This window comes from Harmonia axyridis, chromosome 2, assembly GCF_914767665.1.
Source record: "Harmonia axyridis chromosome 2, icHarAxyr1.1, whole genome shotgun sequence".
Taxonomy (NCBI): Eukaryota; Metazoa; Arthropoda; class Insecta; order Coleoptera; family Coccinellidae; genus Harmonia; species Harmonia axyridis.
In genome coordinates this window covers 3505987-3525450 of record NC_059502.1, presented here as the reverse complement: position 1 = coordinate 3525450, position 19464 = coordinate 3505987, and the positions used below count along the sequence as shown (strand labels likewise).

The 19464-nt window shown below is 35.7% G+C and overlaps 1 protein-coding gene across 1 annotated transcript in view; it reads right to left on the bottom strand.

Annotated features, from left to right (window-relative positions):
- Window positions 1–19464, bottom strand: part of LOC123672666 (angiopoietin-1) — a 54711-nt gene that overhangs the window by 16938 nt on the left and 18309 nt on the right. The gene's annotated exons all lie outside the window — the stretch shown is intronic.

The following is a 19464-nucleotide window of genomic DNA, read 5'->3' as shown; positions in this document are numbered from 1 at the left end:
GTATCCCGCAAATAAAAACACAATAAGAAAAGGTAAACTGGTAAACATATATATTAATCAGTTTTCGAACCTTTCCTATGACCTTGAACCTGCAGCGCCTAGAGTCATGAATATTATGACTGATACTAAGATAATAACGGGTGTTTTTTTTCGAGGTATATAACTTTAAGTTGGCATAACTGTTCAAGATGGCGACCGATTTAACAGCAGTCAAGTGATTTATTCTCAGTTTGGTTTGGCAATTCATCATGAATAGACTCACGCCTGAACAACGCTTGCAAATAGTGCAAAATGAGATTGCCGTTGTTCCCGATTTTCATTAGCGAATTTTGTTTAGCGATGAAGCGCACTTCCGGTTGAATGGCTACGCCAACAAACAAAACTGCCGCATTTGGAGTGAAGCTAATCCTCAAGTGTATGTCGAAACACCGTTACATCCAGAAAAACTGACTGTTTGGTGCGCTTTATGGGCTGGTGGAATCATTGGTCCGTACTTCTTCGAAAACGATGATGGCCAGAACGTTACAGTCAATGGTGATCGGTATAGAGCCATGATAACTAACTTTTTCATTTTTGAATTGAACAACCATGATGTCCAGGAGCTGTGGTTCCAACAAGACGGCGTAACATGTCATACAGCTTGTGCCACAATCGATTTATTAAAAGACACCATTGGTGACCGCTTAATTTCACGTTTTGGACCAGTGAATTGGCCTCCAAGACCTTGTGATTTAACACCGCTAGACTAATTTCTGTGGGGCTATGTAAAGTCATTGGTCTATGCGGATTAGCCACAAACCCTTGACCATTTGGAAGACAACATTCGCCGTGTTATTGCCGATATACGGCCACAAATGTTGGGAAAAATCATCGAAATTTGGACGTCCAGATTGAACTACATCCGAGCTAGCCGTGGCGGTCATATGCCAGAAATCATATTTAAAATGTAATGCCACAAGATTATCTTACGGATAAATGAAATTCATGTGAATCGTATAATCAATCGTTGTTTTATTGCAATTTAAAGTTCTATAGCTCTAAAAAAACACTCTTTATTTTCTCTTTATGTCTGTGGTTCTAAATAATCTGTAATTTGTGAAATCTACAAAGACGAATCTTTCTACAGAAAAAGTTTTTTAAATTTTAAATGTTAGAGTAGGTTTGGACTACATGAACCACTCTTGAAGGTGACTATGCTTTAAGCTTTTAAAGCTTTCTTAAAAAAAAAACGATCAGCTATAACCAGCCTCATTTTCCACTTGAATTGAAATTGCCATTGTGCAAGTTCACGTGTCCAATTCGAACATGCCGATAATTCGATATAATTGGTTAATATCTTGAGTGAAAATGATCTCGAGCGAAAAAAAATTTTTACCGCATAATTACAGGCCGCTTAATATTTTCTCCTCTCGAATTATTTAAAATGGTGGGACGAAAACTGTCGCTTATTGGTGTTCAGAATTGGTACTCGCGATTGAAAGAAATGTTTATGTGTAATAATGACGTTTAAAAATCGTCATGTATCAGTTGGAAAGTGAGAAAGAATTATTATATGCCCACTTTATTTAGAGTCATTATGTAACTTCCGTCCTGAAGATATCTAATAATGAGGTATCGTATCTGCATATACAGGGTGCGATGATTAAGTTTTGAGGAATTCGCTTTTGATATTGAATTTGATGGTCGAATTCTGTTTTGGAAATTATTTCACATCAAGAAAAAGGATGTTTTACCGTATGCTTTCAGCTTATTTTGTTGTGAATATATGGTAAAAAAAATAGAAAATAATTGTTCAGTTAACACAATTCAATACAACACTGCAACGTTCCAAAGAAAAATGCATTAAAAAATTCAGGGTGCCTTGAGATATGCTCTTCACAAATTTTGAATTGAATTCATTCCTTGAAAGGTTCAAGCTTAACTTCACTAACCTCTTTGATAGATAACTTCTAACAACAAGGGTATTTAAAGATAATAATTGTTATTTAAATGTTCTGCAAACAAAATTTCAAAATTACGATCCTGAACAGCTGGCGTGTGCGGACAATAGAGTAATAAACATAGATAGAGGAAGTATACGCAATTTTTACATGTCCCCAACATGGTTAGATTACGTTGTCGGATTGTTATATATTTTCAAATCCACAATTTTACTATATCATTATGAATGTATATTATATTGAATGAAATATATTTATTTGGGTGATTCCCGATTGAATATGCAAATTTGAATATTTGGAATCCGATATTTTTCCTAATTGTCGAATTTATACTAAGCAGAATATTTATTATTTTCTGTATCTACCTGCTGAAATCCAAGGTTTGGCAACTTTTGCTCTCCTAGTGTCATCGGTTGTTTCACGTCGTTTGGCGAGCTCGAAGTTTGTTTTCTGAATTTCTGATATATTTAGGTATTTATTTCAAAATATTTTGAGTCAATATGAAACGTTGATTCACTATGGGACATAAGAAGTGCGTTCTCTGTGGAGAAACTCGCGAATGGAGTGAGATATCGTAACATTGATATGTTTTCATTTCCGCGCGCTTCATGTCAAATTTGATAGTTCATGTTGGGGACAAAATTTGCTTACTGAAAATGACATATGTTCCCTCTCTTATTACTCTGAACTATGGGGTTCATCACCGGTGTGGACTATTGGCGCAACCTTACCGTGAAAGCCTTCAGTCATGTTTATCTATGTTTATTACTTTGAGGTGCGGACCAATTGTTTAGGGATAGTTTTATGATAGAGCGTCGATAAACTGATTAAAACGGCAAAGCTGTAAACGATCGTAACTGCGATATATCTTTGGGGGACCTATACCCGGAACATTCAACTACAAGCCTACAAATAATCGAGAACGTCCTTCTAAAATTCGATCGACCGACTATCTTCGATCTTTTAATTGGTACACCGTAATCATCTCGGGTAATACCATGGATGCGGCACAACCCATTTACGCAACGCCCATTGTATCTGCGTCCCTCAAATAAATAGCTTACCTCCAATATGTATATAAAGTCTGCATGTGTGCGTCGATATTGGATTTTTCAATCGACCAAATAAAACGGTCGTTCCTTTCACCGGGATTCAGAGTCTGAGCTGTTGGCAATTATTTATGTCATATCCATACGTACATTCAATATTCATACATGTCAGCTAGATATGAACGGGTTATTTCACTCCAGCAGTCCGGTAATGATATTGGTATTAGGTAATACCGATATTATTCGAATTAGCATTAAGCCTATATCGGTCAGTACTGCAAATAAGGAACAATCTCTTCTCTTTCTTGCACATTGCGGCACGGTTCCACGATTTTTTTAATTGCTGGATCTTATCGAGGTTCAGCTCTCTGGGAACGGAGCTGCATGATGAATAAATCAGCTTTGGTATATATCGTGGACATTCTAGGTTTTGTTCGATTCTTTAGATTTTACGGTTGATTAGCTATCTAGCTAGATAAAGGGTGTTTTTTTAGAGCTATAGAACTTTAAATTGCAATAAAACAAAGATGGATTATTCGATTGACATGAATTTTATTTATCCGCAAGATAATCTTGTGGCATTATATTTTAAATATGATTTCTGGCATATGACCGCCACGGCTGGCTCGGATGTAGTCCAATCTGGACGTCCAATTTTCGATGACTTTTTCCAACATTTGTGGCCGTATATCGGCAATAACACGGCAAATGGTCAAGGGTCTGTGGCTTATCCGCATAGACCAATGAGTTTACATAGCCCCACAGAAAGTAGTCTAGCGGTGTTAAATCACAAGATCTTGGAGGCCAATTCACAGGTCCAAAACGTGTCTTTCAATAAATCGATTGTGGCACGAGCCGTCTTGTTGGATGCACAGCTCCTGGACATCATGGTTGTTCAATTTAGGAATGAAAAAGTTAGTTATCATGACTCTATACCGATCACCATTGACTGTAACGTTCTGGCCATCATCGTTTTTGAAGAAGTACGGACCAAAGATTCCACCAGCCTACAAAGCGCACCAAACAGTCAGTTTTTCTGGATGTAACGGTGTTTCGACATACACTTGAGGATTAGCTTCACTCCAAATGCGGCAGTTTTGTTTGTTGACGTAGCCATTCAACCAGAAGTGCGCTTCATCGCTAAACAAAATAAAATGGTAGTAGTGCGCGATACGTATTCCGCACAGAACCATTATTTTCGAAATAAAATTGCACTATTTGCAAGCGTTGTTCAGTCGTGAGTCTATTCATGATGAATTGCCAAACCAAACTGAGAATAAATCACTTGACAACTGTTAAATCGGTCGCCATCTTGAACAGTAATGCCAACTTAAAGTTATATACCTCGAAAAAAAACACCCATTAGCTAGATATAAGGTGAAAAGTAGTGTTTTTAGATGAGGCGAATCATCCCACATACAAAATGGATTTCGTCTTTTGACATTTGACAAGTGGAAACTATGCCATTAGGTACTGAAAATGGAACGATAACTGTTTCAACAACGCATTGAAATTGTTAAATTTTTCTACAAAAATGGTGGAAATGTTGAAGTTACAGTTCACAAAACTGTATTTTGCTTAGACTTAGGTCATAAGGCTTTTGAAGTTCAGTTAACACAAGAACTCAAGCCGGTCGATCGCTGTTTTTTTAGTTGATTTATGAATTGATATAAACATAATAAACCTCCTAGCAAAATCTGCAATTATTTTAATTGTTATTAAGTTATTTGATGAAGACAAAATAATACACTGTCAAGAAACATAAATCAAATTATTCAAATAGAACCCATTTCTCGACCTTAGAAGCACAAAATAAGTGGGACTGGACCAAGAATGGGAGTAAGATTTCCTTTTATGATCGTTTATAATTCCTAATCAGAATTTATAACTAATGAATAATTATCCCATTGTTTATAGCTTCACAATCCGAAAAAGCATTTCGTGTTTTCAAGTCGATAAAATCTTGCTAATTATCTATCCTTGGCCTAGTTCGTTTTTCACGAATGCTTCATTGTCTGGGAAAGAAAAACATCAAAGAAGATAATTAACGAGAGTTACCGATAACTTGGAAAAATAATTATGAATATTGAGTTGAACAATGCAGTCAATTATGCTGAACACGATGTGGTCGGGATTCTTCCAAGTATTAAAATTTGTACCCACGTCGTTATAATTAGATTAATAGAATAAAACCAGGACAATGCTTATGAGTAGGTAAGAGACAATGGTAGTTATTAATTTCATGGGGGTCATCGATTTTTTTTTCAAGTATTTCGCTGACTCAAAGAGATTCAATTAAAATGCGAATACTTTAATTATTTTTATATGAATTGAATCGATATTGGAATGCTATAAAACTGAATGTCTTGAAGTGCAATAAAAAATGAAAGTTTTATGTGAAAAATTTTTTATTCTGTTTTTATGGATGGTATAAAAAAAGCTAGTGGAGAAACTCGCGAATTGAGTGATATATCGTATTATTGATATGTTTTCATTTCTGCGCGCTTCATGTCAAATTTGATAGTTCATGTTGGGGACAAAATTTGCTTACTGAAAATGACATATGCTCCCTCTATCTATGTTTATTACTCTTAGGATAAATACATAAGAGATAATTGTCACAAATTGAACGAAGGATTCATAAATGATTTTTAGCTTGAAATGTCTAGTGGCGTACCATTTTTTTTATCAAAAAATTGAGAGCAATAAATAAAATGACAACTTTCAAGAAAAAGTTTAACATCCCTTATCTCGGAATACAAAACATTTGCTAACAAAAATTATATAGTGAACCGTCATTATTTTTTCATGCAGAATTAGCCCAAGAAGTTTTCGCTCTTATTCACCAACACCCTGTATAGTTCGCTACCATTATTTTTTCAAATTTATTGAACATCCATACTAATCGATTCATCACATAAAATCCATGTTGAAATCATAAAAATAATGGAATTGATTTTGATTTATTGGACACATTGGACTTATGGCAAGAGATCCTATAAATAATGCAGTCAATAAAATTTGCACACTGATCGAAGTTGTAAATTCAAACAACAATGACTGGGTATCCTACGCATTTTTATAACGTGTTTCAATCTGGAAATGAGTGGCAAGGACGTATCGACTAGCTCATTTTATTGTTGCCACAATAAATTACTTCCCTTCGAATCTTATAGACGACAAAAGTCGGCAATTATGTTATAAATAATGGAGGTATGATTAGGCTTCGAATTATAGTGAGACTGAACCAGATTTTGTTCATTATTTACAGTATAGTGCACCTTTGGATTGGAAACGTTCGAGGAAAAAATTTTTTTTTTATATATCTTCATCATAATCGTTGTTCTAAGAACTGAAAAGAGTGCGAAATCTTTAAATTAAAACACACGCCGTCTCTCAAAGGTTGCTGGGCAAAAAAAAACAGTCCAACTTCTCATTTCCATTTCATTCGATCCATAGCATTTACTTTTCATATACTCTACAATAAAAGGCCAATTGAAAAGTCCCCGGTCTACCATAGTAAAACACATTTTTTTTGGCAAAATTCGATTTTATTATTCATACATAGTTGCCTTCGAGGGCGATACAGCGATTATAGCGATCTTCCAACTTTTCGATACCATTTTTGTAGTATGATTTGTCTCTCGCTCCAAAATCGGCCTCAGTTTCGGCGATTACTTTTTCATAGGCGCTAAATTTCTTTCCAGCGAGCATTCTTTTGAGGTCTGAGAACAGGAAAAGTCGCTGGGGGCCAGATCTGGCGAATACGGTGGATGCAGAAGCAATTCGAAGAATTCATACAATTTTGCCATTGGTTTCATTGATTTGTGACACGGCGCATTGTCTTGATGAAACAGCACTTTTTTTTCAATTGGGGCCGTATTTTTAACGAATTCATTCTTTAAACGATCCAATAACGCTATATAATAATTAATCGCTGTGTATGGTCTGGCCCTTTTGGAGGTAATCAATGAATATATTATTATACCTTGCGCATCCCAGAATACTGATGTCATAACCTTGCCAGCTGACTGTTGTGTTTTTTCTCGCTTTGGATTGGGTTCATCGTGTGCAGTCCACTCAGCTGACTGTCGATTGGACTCCGGAGTGAAATAATGGAGCCATGTTTCACCGATTGTCACATATCGACGCAAAAATTCAGGTTTATTGCACTTAAACAACTTCAAACACTGCTCAGAATCATTAACACGTTGTTGCTTTTGATCGATTGTGAGTCCTAACCAGTTAAAATATTTTTCTGGTCTCCTCTAACTTTTAAATCCATTTATCCATTGATTTTTCTCAAAATATACTTATTTATTTCAATATCAAAATGAAACCTATCATTTGAAACCCCTTCATTTCGCTGTATTCTGATATTTTCTCACATTGTCGAACATTAAGGACGATTTATGTACCATGTGGCGTCGTATAACGAAGACCACGCGAGTTATTTGAAGCAAATCGAAGCCATTACTGAAAAATTTATTGTTGGTCAACTTCCTTATAGGTATCTAATATTTCCTAATTCATTCTTTGTCGGTGGATAACGACTCATTTCACACGTAGCCTGCAGTGTTGTTTTCGAAGGGTGTCATGAAGCCTACCAATGGTATCCTTATTACGAAACTCTCTTATAACGGAGACTGTTGAACATTATCGTTCAATTAATCATCGATTGATGAGGAATTACGAACGAAAAGAAGCATGGAAGGAATTTCAACGTTCGATAATGATACAATACTTTCGAATATTTGAGACACACAAGAAGGATGTAGTTTAATGAGATGACAAAGTTTTCGTCAACGGATACACTCACCATCCGTATGGAATTGTTTTTGAGGTGAAAATGTCTACAGGATGTACGGGGCGTCTCCTTATACTCTGAGCCAGAACTGAACCAAATGGTAGAAACTTTGAACATGAATGTTGTAGGGTTTCCCAAAATACCTCAATTTTAGAAATGTCGTAGTTTCCATATGTCAAATGTCAAAAGATGACAGTTGCCCAGATATCGGGCTCTTCCATAATAATAAACATACATAGCTAGAGGGAGTACATATACGGAATTTTAACATGTCCCCAACTAGTTTTTTTAGATAGCAACCTTTGAAAAACGGTGTGTTTTAATTTGAAGATTTCGCACGCTTTTTAGTTCTCAGAACAACGATTATGATGCAGGTATTTTCCTTGAACGATTCCAATCCAATCCAATACTGTAAATAATAAACAAAATCTGGTTCAGTCTCACTATAATTCGAAGTCTAATCATACCTCCATTATTTATAACATAATTGCCGACTTTTGTCGTCTATAAGATTCGAAGGGAAGTAATTTATTGTGGCAACAATAAAATGAACTATTCGATACGTCCTTGCCACTCATTTCCAGATTGAAACACGTTATAAAAATGCGTAGGATACCCAGTCATTGTTGTTTGAATTTACAACTTCGATCAGTGTGCAGATTTTATTGACTGCATTATTAAGGATCTCTTGCCATAAGTCCAATGTGTCCAATAAATCAAAATCAATTCCATTATTTTTATTATTTCAACATGGATTTTATGTGATGAATCAATCAGTATGGAGGTTCAATAAATTTGAAAAAATAATGGTAGCGAAATATACAGGGTGTTAGTGAATAAGAGCGAAAACTTCTGGGGATGATTCTGCTTGAAAAATTAGTGACGGTTCACTATATAATTTTTGTTAGCAGTTTTGTATTCGGAGATAAGGGATGTTAAACTTTTTCTTAGAAGCTGTCATTTTATTTATTGCTCTCAATTTTTGTTACAAAAAATGGTACGCCACTAGACATTTTAAGCTAAAAATCATTCATGAATCCCTCGTTCAATTTGTGACCAATATCTCTTATGTATTTTTCCTTAGAGTAATAAACATAGATAGAGGGAGCATATGTCATTTTCAGTAAGCAAATTTTGTCCCCAACATGAACTATGAAATTTGACATGAAGCGCGCGGAAATGAAAACATATCAATGATACGATATTTCACTCAATTCGCGAGTTTCTCCACAAAGAACTCACTACTTATGTCCCATAGTAAATCAACGTTTCATATTAACTCCAAATATATAAAGATGAATACCTTAATATATCAGAAATTCAGAAAACAAACTTCAAGCACGCCAAACGACGTGAAACAACCGTTAACACTAGGAGAGCAAAAGTTACCAAACCTTGGATTTCAGCAGGTAGATACAGAAAATAATAAATATTCTGCTTATTATAAATTCGACAATTAGGAAAAATATCGCATTCCAAATATTCAAATTTGCATATTTAATCGGAAATCTCTCAAATAAATATATTTCATTCAATATAATATACATTCATAACGATATAGTAAAATTGTGGATATGAAGATATATCACAATCCGACAACGTAATCTAACCATGTTGGGGACATGTGAAAATTGCGTATACTCCCTCTATCTATTTTTATTACTCATTACTCTATGAGAACCCCTAATACGATATCAAGTTTCTAGGTACTTCCTAGACCGTGTTTACGGTCGGACGGATCATATCACAGAATAACCAACATTTAGTCGAAATGTTAGGAATGCAGAACAAGCGCTCGAAAACCCTGAACTATCAGTACATCGATCTAATTTTTGCAAGGATTATTAAACCCAATGCAATCAACTACTCTATCCAGTTCTGGCCAACGAAATAAATGCATCTAAAAAAAAATCTCAAACACTAATAGCATTAGAAAGGAATTCATAGTAACAATAATATTATTGAATAATACTTCTGGGTGAGAAAGCGTTTAAAAGCTGTTCTTAATGAGCCAAATTTTAGCAAACGCTAATGAACAAAACCTTCATGCATATAATGTGTAATGTATTCGTTCAAAATTCCGTTATCCTTTCTGTGTTCTTGACTCATTGCTCGGACTGTACCGGTATTTCTGATGTAACATACCTTCTGGTTTTGCTCCAGAAGGTTATTCGCAGGAAATACAAAACATATCCTCCACTTTTCGAATATTTCCTAAAAAAAAATGAACAAAGCTTAAGGCCGATCAAATTCACTCAATCAAAGACTATTTGAACTTTCGCACGCTAGCTATTAAATGCAAATTGATGTGAAAAAATCCGATACGTTAATGGAAACAAACAGCCATAAAGTTTAATCGATGATAAATATATTCCTTGGGGACTTAATTTGCATATAGTTATTGGAACTAGATTTTATGTAAATCTAGTCGAAACAAGATGATATTAGTTTTTCTGGATTTTCCCAGAGCGAGATCGGTAGTTAAATTTATGTGTTTATGGATGAATCTGGTCAGAGGTTAACCTTTTCAACTCTGACATTTTTTTTGATGTATGCGCTAATAAATGTGAGGAATCGAATATCAATCTTTTTGGAACAGAAACATAAATTAAATCACTATAAATCATAACAAAAATTATAAAAAAACAAAGTTTTTTATATTGAGAAACCTCCAGGATTTGTATGATTTTATAATTTTCCATCCCGGATCTAAGACACATGGGACATCTTATAAAGGGTGTTTTTTTTAGAGCTATAGAACTTTAAATTGCAATAAAACAACGATGGATTATTCGATTGATATGAATTTTATGTATCCGCAAGATAATCTTGTGGCATTACATTTTAAATATGATTTCTTGCATATGACCGCCACGGCTGGCTCAGATGTAGTCCAATTTTCGATGACTTTTTTCAAAATTTGTGGCCGTATATCGGCAACAACACGGCGAATGTTGTCTTTCAAATGGTCAAGGGTTTGTGGCTTATCCGCATAGACCAATGACTTTACATAGCCCCACAGAAAGTAGTCTATCGGTGTTAAATCACAGGATCTTGGAGGCCAATTTTCAGGTCCAAAACGTGAAATAGGGAGGTTACCAAACGTGTCTTTCAATAAATCGATTGTGGCACGAGCTGTGTGACATGTTGCGCCGTCTTGTTGGAACCACAGCTCCTGGACATCATGGTTGTTCAATTCAGGAATGAAAAAGTTAGTAATCATGGCTCTATACCGATCACCATTGACTGTAACGTTCAGGCCATCATCGTTTTTGAAGAAGTACGGACCAATGTTTCCACCAGCCCATAAAGCGCACCAAACAGTCAGTTTTTCTGGATGTAACGGTGTTTCGACATACACTTGAGGATTAGCTTCACTCCAAATGCGGCAGTTTTGTTTGTTGACGTAGCCATTCAACCAGAAGTGCGCTTCATCGCTGAACAAAATAAAATGGACGTAGTGAGCGATACGTATTCCGCACATAACCATTATTTTCGAAATAAAATTGCACTATTTGCAAGCGTTGTTCAGGCGTGAGTCTATTCATGATGAATTGCCAAACCAAACTGAGAATAAATCACTTGACAGCTGTTAAATCGGTCGCCATCTTGAACAGTAATGCCAACTTAAAGTTATATACCTCGAACAAAAACACCCTTTAGTTGGTTAAAATGTCAAGCTACTTGGCTTGATGAATCCCTAGTAATAATTGTTTATTTCCAATGAAATCGACATCATTCATAATTGAAAAAAAAATTAATTCTGCGTCTTCCTGCCTTGAATTTCTATATTATATGACGTAGTTCAAAAGATTATCAGGATAAGATTTTAAATATCGAAATTCTACAAAAAAAAATCATTTTGTCAATGATACGAAAAAATGGTTCGTCATTGGAAATAGCAATAAAGAAAATAAAGATTTCTATCGCGCAACATCCTGTATGGCCGATGAAGTATCTTACATCAGCAATAGCTTTAATGGTCGAAAAATCAAAATACAAAGTAGCCATCTAAGCTTCAGTGGAGCTCGACGATATCAAGTATATTTTCACCTTTCGATTTTTAAGATCCATAAATTCTATTTTAATTACCTCAGTTCAACACGCTAATATTTCCTATTTGACGAATCGGTTACGTATATAGTATCAAGAGAACACTTGAAATTAAAATGTACCTACTCCTAATTAATTGAAATTCATATTTATGAGCAAACTTTCTTCTTATTCCAAATGGAAGATGATCGCATTCCATATACCCACTTCCGGTTTTAATAACAAGCCATTAGTGCCCACTTTGAATATTCATGAGAACTTTATCAAGTGAGTGAGATTTTGCTCAGCAAGGTTGGATGCATAATTACCACAATATTCAATGGAATGATTGTTCAATTGAATTGTGGAATTAGATCATATATAATGTAGGGATCGATTGGATAGAGAGCAAGTTTTCATCTATCATCTTACTCCTGGATGTACCTAACACCAAGCGTTAGATTCCCATACCTTGTGGTTCACTAACTTTTGCATAAGGAATTAAGGATCTCATATTCTACCACATTGCCTCATCACCTTCGATTGGCTGTATTGCTTGCCCAAACAGAATGGTATTCCATTGGAGGTCCTAGTTCAGCCTTGCGAGTGTAAGAAGCTTAAAAGGTGAAAGAAAAGATCCTCAGCTCTGATGACCAAAAGTCAAAAGTGATGTTACTATCATGAAGTATGTAAAGGGTGTTTTTTTTAGAGCTATAGAACTTTAAATTGCAATAAAAGAACGATGGATTATTCGATTGACATGAATTTCATTTATCCGCAAGATAATCTTGTGGCATTACATTTTAAATATAATTTCTGGCATATGACCGCCACGGCTAGCTCGGATGTAGTCCAATCTGGACGTTCAATTTTCGATGACTTTTTCCAACATTTGTGGCCGTATATCGGCGAATGTTGTCTTCCAAATGGTCAAGGGTTTGTGGCTTATCCGCATAGACCAATGACTTTACATAGCCCCACAGAAAGTAGTCTAGCGGTGTTAAATCACAAGGTCTTGGAGGCCAATTCACTGGTCCAAAACGTGAAATTAAGCGGTCACCAAAGGTGTCTTTCAATAAATCGATTGTGCCACAAGCTGTATGACATGTTGCGCCGTCTTGTTGAAACCACAGCTCCTGGACATCATGGTTGTTCAAGTCAGGAATGAAAAAGTAAGTATTCATGGCTCTATACCGATTCACCATTGACTGTAACGTTCTGGCCATCATCGTTTTTGAAGAAGTACGGACCAATGATTCCACCAGCCCATAAAGCGCACCAAACAGTCAGTTTTTCTGGATGTAAAGGTGTTTCGACATACACTTGAGGATTAGCTTCACTCCAAATGCGGCAGTTTTGTTTGTTGGCGTAGCCATTCAACCAGAAGTGCGCTTCATCGCTAAACAAAATAAAATGGACGTAGTGCGCGATACGTATTCCGCACAGAACCATTATTTTCGAAATAAAATTGCACTATTTCTAAGCGTTGTTCAGGCGTGAGTCTATTCATGATGAATTGCCAAACTAAACTGAGAATAAATCACTTGACAGCAGTTAAATCGGTCGCCATCTTGAACAGTAATGCCAACTTAAAGTTATATACCTCGAAAAAAAAACATCCGTTAGAATGTGTGGACATCTGAGAAACAATTGAGCTCATTAAATGATATCCTTTACTCTTTAGCGTCATTTTTTCCAACTGTTGAATTTTTCTGAACCCTTTTATTTGAGTGCATGCTCGGCCCAAAACCATACTGAAATCCGAACAAAATGATAGCGCGCTGAACCAATCTTCAACGCGACACAAATTGCAAAACATCACGGAAAGCTCCAAGTAATCCAGTTGTCGATAAGTGTTAGACGATCTGATTTTTTTTCTATTTGAATGGGAGGTGCAACTTTGATATCTCGAATTTAGCACACTATTTCCTTTACCGTACCTTGTCATGCATAGTTGCCAGTTGGTGTACGTTTCACAAGTCAACCTTGATCAACATCTCATGGGAGAGACTAATAATAATATTGGGTTTAAGAGTGCTTTGACCATTCGCTATTATGTAACTGATACTGGTCAGCGGTATGCTGTAAATCTGAAAAATTATGTAGGTACTTACACGTTCACTGGATTTGCGTTCTATCTACGACATTTTCAAAGCTAATCGACGTTATTTCGAAACTGCCAATGTGCTCCATATCTTTGCATCAGAAATTGGCAGTTAGAGGAATTATTTAACTCTAGATTTCCTTCTCTCGAATAGAGGTATTTTCATTTTTTCTGCAAGTTTAATTACAGTTCAGGCAAGTAACGTGTGTAGCATTGTTTGTACAATTTAACGGTTTTCTGTGTGTCGTGATTTCAAATCAGCCGAGCTGTCAACGCGCTTTACAGTAATTTGCGAGGGTCTAATCAACTTTATACAGTATGGATTTCGTCACAATTTGATTAAGTTAGATAGTTTGTAATCATTAAGCTTCACCAACAATTAAATTGTCGTTCATGGAAATTCAATTGTATTGTCTTGTTTATTGGTTGCACAAACTGAGGTTCTGGATTTGTATCGCGGTATTTTTGTTAATTGAATGCTACTAGGTCGAAAAAGTAACTGTAATTTGCCAATAGACCACTAAATATCTCTCATTTATTCAAAGGACCATTCAGCAGACTAATGGAATGTCACCGATTAATTTTCCTGAATTTTTCGTTTGTTTTAGGATATGACCTCCTGAACAAGAAAGTCTAAGGGTCCAACTCAATCCTATGCCTAGTTTTCGAGATACATATTTTTTGAGACTCTAAGGTGAAAAGAGGTTCTTGGCCATTTTCTATTATTTATATTGATCCGAATCATACGATGTTATATATTTTTGAAATCAGGAAAAATTAAGCTTTCAGAAAATGGCACAAAAATCTAGTGTCGCCATTTGAAAAAACATAACTTTGGGTCATAGCTTCGTAATTAAAAACCCTTTTGAAAATACGAGCACGCCACTGGATTCTACGTAAAAAAGTGCCTGTATAATGTTTTAATTTCAGAGCTCTATCATCAGTATTAGCCGAGATTAAATGTTTTTCGATATCGCCATGTTTCCAATTTTCGGTTATAATTCGAAAACAAAAGAAGGTGGCCAAAAATGAATACTACCCTTGTCAGTTTCTCAGAAAAAGAGACCGAGAATGGGGCATCAGATTTAGTCTATCTCATCTGATTCAAAAGTTGTAGTGCTAAAACATCGAAATTTGCCCACCCTGTACAGGGTGCCCCAAATTCGATGCTCACTGAGATCACCTCGAGAACTATAAGACTTAGAGGAAAAATCTTCAAGAACGCGATCTTTTTTATTTTAAATAAATAGATATCAAAAAGCAGATCATAGATATCTTGATTCGTTCTTGAATTACAGGGCGTTTCAGAAAAATGACCATTTCGAATATTTCGATATATATTGGTTTCTGTCAAGATATTCGAAAGATTTCACAACGTTTTTTCAGCATTTTTTATGGTTGATATGATAATCATAACGAATCAAGATGTAGCGAAATATTTTAAAGTAATTTTTCAAGAAACGCCCTGTAACTCGAAAACGAATCTTCTTTCTAATATCTTATTATTTCGAAGAAAAGATTTTTTTTCTCTAAGTCTTATAGTTCTTGAAACGCTCCAAATGAGCATCGAATTTGGGACACATAAAATTTTTATTAGCGCATATTCAAATGTTGAATCCGTCCCTGGAATCTTTTAATTAAATCGGACAAAACACAATCGGAATGCAACGCTTTCTTGAACGATCGGAAAAAAGCGTTTTTATATACTCTAAATGAATTGCTGCAAGTAATGCATAGTTCAGACCGTTGTTTCATAATAAGGAAAAGAACGATATTTACCGGGTTTAAAATTCTTTGCGAATTATACCGTGTAAAGAATCTTCAGAAAAACAACTCTGCTACGCTAGTTATTGTGCAACAGCTCTTGGGAGGAGAGGAAATTAAAAAAAATTCAATTGTACATTCGGTGTGAAAGTTATTTCCAGCATGCGCCCTTTTTTGTGGTTTTTATGTATATTACATATACACAGGATTTTTTTGTTATATTGTTAGTACATGTTTTAATTCGAGTTCGTATGGCTCTCTCTTTCATTTAAAGCATGCAAATTTAACGCGAATTATTCTATTCCAATTTTGAAATACTTCAAGATGACCTCGAGAGCAAAATGTTGATTCGATATAACGTTCTACAAATAAATGATCATTGAAAAATCATAAAATAACTGACATGAAGCTTTCGCGTATTTGTGCTGATACAATTATTTTATACGAAAATTCGCATTTATCATCAAAATGCCATGATAATATAGAATTACGTGATACTTTGAGCTGATTGTCATTTATTACATTTTTTCAATAATTTTCTTGACGAGACGAAAAATGTGGTTCAATGGACCCCAATAATCGCATGAAAGACGAGCGCTCGAATGCTCCTGACCAAGTTAGGGGCTCTTTCTATCGATTCTATGACATATTAGACCTTGAAAATTTTTTTTTTTTTGGAAAGTTCCCACGTCGACATTTCATACCATCTTATCGATTCAGTCGATAACGTAGATTACGATAATGCACTCAGTTCAAAGATAACTCTATTATTTCAGCAATTATAGGTTGTAAACTGAAATTTTTGAAATAATTGTGATAATATTCTCGAAGCTGCCAACGCTCCTTGTGGCAAGATACGGACTCGACACTTCAATATGTTTTAGATCTCAGCTCGATCTATGAAAAACGTTTATGTTTGAGGTGGCTGTGACCAATATTTCAGGAAATATAACGATTATTGGGTAAAGAATTGAATTTTACGGCTTTTTTCCAAATTTTGCCAAAAAAATGAGTTTACTATGGTAAACCGGTTACTTTTTAATTGGTCTATTAATCTTCAACTTCACTTGAAGTTGAAGTCATCATTTAACAGAATGAGGCCATAGAAATGTCTTCATTTATTTGTAATAATCTATTAAATTTAATGAATTTGTACTTTAATACCTATGAAATCTGCAATATATGTTTCCAAATGGTGAAATATAGACGCAGTGTTTCAAATACTCAACAATATATATAGGGTGTTTTTTTTCGAGGTATATAACTTTAAGTTGGCATTACTGTTCGAGATGGCGACCGATTTAACAGCTGTCAAGTGATTTATTCTCAGTTTGGTTTGGCAATTTATCATGAATAGACTCACGCCTGAACAACGCTTGCAAAAAGTGCAATTTCATTTCGAAAATAATGGTTCTGTGCGGAATACGTATCGCGCACTACGTCCATTTTATTTTGTTTAACGATGAAGCGCACTTCTGGTTGAATGGCTACGTCAACAAACAAAACTGCCGCATTTTGAGAGAAGCTAATTCTCAAGTGTATGTCAAAACACCGTTACATCCAGAAAAACTGACTGTTTGATGCGCTTTATGGGCTGGTGGAATCATTGGTCCGTACTTCTTCGAAAACGATGATGGCCAGAACGTTAGAGTCAATGGTGATCGGTATAGAGCCATGATTACTAACTTTATCATTCCTGAATTGAACAACCATGATGTCCAGGAGCTGTGGTTCCAACAAGACGGCGCAACATGTCACACAGCTCGTGCCACAATCGATTTATTGAAAGACACGTTTGGTGACCGCCTAATTTCACGTTTTGGACCTGTGAATTGGCCTCCAAGATCTTGTGATTTAACACCGCTAGACTACTTTCTGTGGGGATATGTAAAGTCATTGGTCTATGCGGATAAGCCACAAACCCTTGACCATTTGGAAGACAACATTCGCCGTGTTATTGCCGATATACGGCCACAAATGTTGGAAAAAGTCATCGAAAATTGTACGTCCAGATTGGACTACATCCGAGCCAGCCGTGGCGGTCATATGCCAGAAATCATATTTAAAATGTAATGCCACAAGATTATCTTGCGGAAAAATAAAATTCATGTCAATCGAATAATTCATCGTTGTTTTATTGCAATTTTAAGTTCTATAGCTCTAAAAAAAAATACCCTTTACAATAGTCACCTTTATGTGACATAGAAACAAAATAACGAACCATAGAATAAAATTGGTGTTTTTACCAGAGAATTCGTTTCGATGTGCCATCACAGTCAAAATGTGACAAAACGGATCGCATTCTCATTCGCTAAGTTAGGAAATGGGATCGGCCTGTCTGGGACGATGATGTAGGCACTGCTGGAAAAGGAAACAGATTTTCTCTTGATAATGGATTCGTTATACCTACATGACTTTCATTGAGTCCAAAATTCCGGAAGTGAAATGCAGCCATTAATAATGAAATTATAAAGAATGATATAACTCTTGTACGTTCCATTGCCAGACTGCATGATCGGAATCTGTCTATTACACTGAATATAAAATACATTGTTAGCACTTTTCTAGGTTAATTGCAACTGGAACAATATTTGCAACGATGTATCATCGATGGTCCGTTTATGGTTCGAAGCTTCGTGCACAGACGATGTTTATCATATGAGTGTATACAATTTCTAATGATGAATCTATGGAATTTTTTTCTCTATGATGAAGATTTCTTATCTATCTGGAATTTACACTCTCAGTAAATTTTAATCCTTTTTTTATATACAATTTCCCCAACGATGTTATCTTTACGAAAAAGATATACACTGCGCAAAAAAATTAACGCACATTATGGAAATCTCAAATTTATTCTACAACTGAAGGTGTTCTCAATGATAATTATTTTTATCAGAATTATGCTTATGCATGCATATGTTATCCACTCTCAACGTTTTTCTTCAATACATATGTTTTTTCCCAGCAGGAATAAAAAAAGATGAGATTATCAGATTTTGAATGTATTGGCTCCATTCTGAAATCAGTTGTTCTCGATCAATTTTGGTGATCAATAGTTTTTCTTTCGTTTGATTTTCTACACTCGATCGCTATGCAACGCGAAACACGCAATTTGACCCAAGAGGAATATGCCCAAGCGGTAGTTTTGCGAGAAGAAGGATGGACATACACAAGAATTGCAGAAAGGTTTGGAGTTTCCCATACAAGTGTGTCCAGAATGTTGCAGCGATTCAGGGAGACAGGTATGAATGTCCGAAGACCAGGACAGGGTAGACCACGGGTAACAACTGCCATTCAAGAACGTTACTCGAAAGTTTCTTCGTTGAGACAATGGTTTGCAACCGCTCGCCTCCTTCAAAATAAGCTTGAGCAAACTCATGGGGTGCAAATTAGCACTCAGACAATAAGAAATAGCCTCGGAGAATATGATTTAAGGCCTCGTGTCTCGACAAGAGGCCCAGCTCTCACCCTAGCCCATCGGAGGGCGCGTTTGGATTTTGCGAAAGAGCATATCCATTGGGAAGAGGCTGATTGGGAAAGAGTTCTCTTCACAGATGAGTCTAGATTCTGCCTCTACCATTGTGATCGACGTTCCCTTGTATACAGACGTCCACATGAAAGATATGCTCAGTGCAATTTCCTGAATACTACTGGTTTCGGGGGAGGATCGATTATGGTATGTGGTGGAATATCTTTGACTGCTCGCGCAGACCTAGTGGTCGTTGATAATGGAGCTATGAATGCTGATAGGTATATAACATTATT